This window comes from Lates calcarifer, linkage group LG7_2 (assembly GCF_001640805.2).
Source record: "Lates calcarifer isolate ASB-BC8 linkage group LG7_2, TLL_Latcal_v3, whole genome shotgun sequence".
Taxonomy (NCBI): domain Eukaryota; kingdom Metazoa; phylum Chordata; class Actinopteri; family Centropomidae; genus Lates; species Lates calcarifer.
Window position 1 is genome coordinate 9,107,551 of NC_066854.1, and position 5,144 is coordinate 9,112,694.

Consider the following 5,144-nt stretch of genomic DNA (forward strand, 5'->3'; position numbering starts at 1 on the left):
GGGTGAACAATTTTGTTCCTGTGAATGCACATGGATGCACATATTTGTTTGTTTGGCGGTTACATGTGCACATGCTGTGCAGTATGCATATACCATACAGAGCTCATAAAAGGAGCATGGGCTGTGTACGCTCTCTACTGTGGGTGACGGGCTGCTGAACTGCTGCTGGACTGTATGCAAGCATGTATATTTTCATGTGAGTGAGTCACTGTGATAAATAGACCTTGTTGATTACATCATGTGTAGAGGCATCTCCATGTGGCTGAACACTAGGGCTGCATGACTATCAGGATTATTTTTCACAATCATACATCAACTTAGGGATGAAATGTTTTTATTCCACTTTCACATTAAATAAACAGAGGACAGCTCTCTCCTCTATGTTGTGCTGTACTCCTGCTTATCTAAGACTGGTCCTACACAGTTCATCTCTTTGAAGCAAAATATGAATAAAACTAGACCAAACCTTTTTACCCAAAATTAAAACAACATAGCTGCTTTTACTCAGTGGTTGGACACAAACCTCTGGTCAGATGAAATGTGATTGTATTGATTATTTTAGCCTGGATGGATACGGTGATGTGCTGAAAAACATCACTGTTGTGGATTAGATTATGCTGAACAAGGATCTGGAGTCTGTCTAGAGAAAAATATAAATAAATATGCCATGCAATCTAGTAAATGATACAGTGTTTTAGCATGCTATAAGCTAACAGAAAATTTCACCTAAGGTGCATTATTTTCATGATGTAGAGTCGGCAGAGATTTGTTGTTGATCATGTATAGCAAAGCATCAGCAGAACAGGATTGTTTCCATTATCATTAATCTGTGGGTTACGTTCTTGATAGATCAATTAGTTGTGTGTCCATGAAATGTCAGAAAATGGTGAAAAACACTTTCATTGTCTTTATTCACCTTGTATCAATCTTAGTGTTGATGTTAGTAGAACATACTGCCTCATTTTTCTATTTATCCTGAGCAAACTCACCTTTTACACCTGTTAGACTCCAGAGTCTGCAGGTACCATAATAACTGATGTGTAACATATACAATTACACTTATACTAATGCTGAGATGAAAGAAAGTACAAAAAAAACAAGCTTAAATTTTAACTAATTAATTTTCATTTGTAATTATTTATTAAATATATTTATCTATATTTTTAAATGGCATCATCTCTGTATCAATGGAAAGAGATGATGAAAAGAAGATGGGGCCCAAGATTGAACCTTGTGGTACACCATATCTTACAGGAATAGAGTGCAAGACCATGGCTTGCATATGTAAGTGAAAATAAAATGTGTAAAATTGTTTGGGTGCGCTGTTGCTAGGTGCCTAAAACAGTTCTAAAGTTGCTTTTTGGTACTTGAAGATACCAGTGAGTGAGATTAGCGAATCAGAAAATGTGATGTTGGTGTTTCTGGTTCGAGCGGGTTCTCCCCTCTGTCTGTTTCTGCTCTGTTCTCTGTGTCGGTGTTTGACTGAGGGCTCAGCTCAGCTCCTCCACCCACAGAGCAGACAGCAGGGCAGAGAGGCCACGGAGAGGACATAACATCAGGCGTAGTGAAACATACTACTCAAGTTGACAAAAACTGTGTTCTTTACTGTATGTGGTGTGAAACCTCAGTGGGTTTAAAGTCAATACAAAAAAAAAAAAAATCAGAAGAGTGATATTTTCTGCCTTGCCTGCAATCACCCATCCAGCACTGGTATGTGTTAAAGATAGGAAGCTTGTTAGGCCAGGGTTTCCCACAGCATATTGCAAGCCCACTGCCCCACTGGGCATAAGTTGACCCCCTGCCAGGCCTAAGCAATGGGCTGTCAGCTGCTGAGCACTGGTCTTGAGAAGTTTTCAGCTTCACCTGAATTTGTTTACTGCAGAAAGCATTGCATTGTAGTAATGACTGCATGGACTGCATTTTTTTGGGAGTGGTGTGATGAAAGCACCTCTGCTTTTGGCCCCAGCCTGATGACGCTGCTTTTTTTGGTGCATTCTGACAGATGTTATTTAAAGAAGATCAGTAGAATAATCATCTCCATAAAAACTGCCATGATCAATACTGGTGTCACCCAAAGTGTAGGTATCTTCAGACTGCTCCCTTTGTGCTAAGCCCCCTTTTGCTAATGACTTTACCTACATCTACAACACGCTCCAGCTCCTGCTCTCTGTGAGCTGACATCTGACTGCCTCTTCACAAACTCTCTATGCCTGCTTTAGAGGCCCTTAAAAAGTTATGTTGCAGCACAATTCGTGTGCATGGCACTTTTCACGCTCCTGTATACATTTGTACATATGTTTGCAGTCTTTCAAGCAAATGATGAAAGCAGTACTGTCAGCAGGCTTTGCAAATACCACACAAGCTGAACAGAATTTGATATTCTTCACTGTATGTGAGCCACTTTCGATTGGTGCCATCTTTGTAAAAGAAAACTGTGTTTTCTGATTGTGGATGGAAACATTCTCAAGTTCTCTCACTTTTGGTGTAAAATAATCAAAGAGAGGGGAAGGCTTCCTCCTAGCTCTCTCTAACTCTTTCCTCTGCAGCTGCTGGACTGGGCTTGGACATGAAAGCACACAAATCAATAAAAGGTCTAACATACTAGGGCTGACTTTGATCCAAGAAAACCTTTTTTCATATCATATTCACAGTAAGAGTTCTCCACAACACATTCCTGCAGATGTTTCACAATAAAAGCTTTGTTTAGAAATGAAGGGTTTCTGTCCACTAAAATGCTAGATGGCCTTTAATTTGACATGGATAGAGGAAGTGTTTGCATTGACAGCATAATGCAGTAACTTCAACAGGGCAAATGGGAGCAGATAAAAACAGGCTTCCTACTAAAATATAACCAAATATACTTAACAGAGTCACCACTAGTCACTCTATAGTGTCATTAGCTATGCAAGTAGCTAATGTGAAAACACATACAGAATTGCAGTTTGTAGCCATGTCTTATCATGAGCTAATAAACCTGTTCGATGTCCCTACTGTGCTGTTGTACTTGTAGCCTTATCCTGCCTACAACAAGGCTGACTACCATCGTCAGCCTCACTCTGTCTCTGGGTCTCAGCAGTGTTGTCGACCTTGTCCCTGACGTTAGCGTAAGCAGTGCTGCTGCTACTAGTACTCGCAATAAGAAACATATTTCTAATCTTCTTGCACATTGTTGCATCAGCTTGGAGTGACTTGATTTTTTTTCCAATCTAATCTTTACAGAGCCATATTTCCTGTTTTTGCTCAGATTTTTAGCCATTTTGACCGACCTGTTGTTTTAGTATTAGGATTTTGTGGGTGGGGGTGGATGGGGTGAAAGAGGAGGATGTAGACATGTGTGCATAATTAAAGTGGGCCAATGATGCATGTTGCCTTTGTATTATTGGCTATAATGGGCCCATAGAGGGACTGCCCCACCAGGATTTCTCCCGATCCTCCCGATCAATGAGTATTGATAAAAGTAGTAGATTAAAAACTCTTCTTAGCAAGGTTAAGTGTACACGGCGTTCAGAGTGTAACTTTTTAGTCTTAGCCGGCACCAATCAATTCTTTCAGTGGTTAAAATGTAAACGGCAGGTCGTATCAGTTGTCACTAACTGATGTTAATTCCATCCATACTGGTTTCAGATTGGATAAAATGTTATCAAATCTAAACCCATTTACAAAAGCTTAATGAATCAGTAGACAATATTCTGTATTGTTAGGTCTCAAGTTCATGTTGTGTTTCAAACTGAGGAAATTACTGACTTATCAGTTGTCTCCCAGATAAGTCAGTTTGCCCCTGTGTCTCTCATACTGTGTGTTTAATGTTTAAAAAGAGGTGCATTAATGTTCTTTCCTGTGCCTTAAATGTTCATGTTTCCAGTGCTCTTAAAAACAAATGTCACCTCAGAGCCCTGATACAGATGATCAGAGCTCTGTAATATCTTCTTAAAATATGGGATTAAACATAAGTATGGAAATGGCACGACTTCAGGAAACAGATAAAGCAGATGGTGTGAAACATCCAAAGTCACTGCTCATAGGACTCCTCCTGCTATAAAAATGAATAAAAGTCTAGCACACTGCTGGTATATTTCTTTATTTACAACATTTTAGTCTCTACAAGCTTCATTGGCCATGTATCACAACAATTACCTTAGCCCAAATAAAGGTTTGGGTTAAGGTCGTAATAATTTAAGTGAGACCTGCTCAGTGGTTAGGCTTTTGTGGGTATCTTTGCTACTGAGCATCCATTGCTGAAGAATTTCTGCTGCATCGCTGTGTGTGTGCCCACTACTGTGACTTTTTCATGTGTTTCATGTTGACACAAACTCTTCTTTTCTCTCACAAAATACATGAACACACACACACACAGGCAAACATCTTGTTACATATGCACACCATGCAGACATACTGTGCGTGCCCAAAATGTACAAGTGACTCCACAGCAGGACAGAAAAAGAAGCAACACTGCAGAGCTGCTTTGAGGAAACAGATTTTATCATGTTTTTGCTGTAATATACTATGATGTCAGTGCTTATTTTTCTGATTCAGTGCATATTAATTTATGGTAAAGAGGAAGTAACAGAAACTGGTTTACAGGTTACCTTGGAAACAAGCCCCAAGTGGAGTGCCTAAGCTTCAAAAGAAATGTCAATCAAAATTTTACAGCCCTAAGTTCAGTTTAATTAAACTAACCTGCCTGTAGTTAAAGAGAGAATGGGACATTTTCAGCAGTCAAAAAAAGGCACAGCTCTTTCCTCACAATATAAAACTAATTTTATTCGCAATGTCTTATTGCAATTTGCAGACTGAGTAATCATCAAGGTCTCAATAACATACTCTCACATGTTCATACATCCGCACATGTACACTTCAGCAGTCCTTGAGTTGCACTGCTGTGAGTTAAGAGGCAATCTAATTTAAAGATGAATAGACACAGTTGAAAAGTGTCTGTCTTAGACTGAGTGGAAAAGTCTCAACCTGCACTATTCTACATGTCATATGATGTTTTTTAGTGGATTTTGATTAGTGATGTAACCACTGTGTAATTTTTCATTAAAGAATAAGCATCATTCAGGATTTTTTCGTTGATTTGTGGAGGGTTTAGGTGCTGTGGTGGGGTTTTATTAGACTAAAAACTATAAAGCGTTTTCTTGACAGAC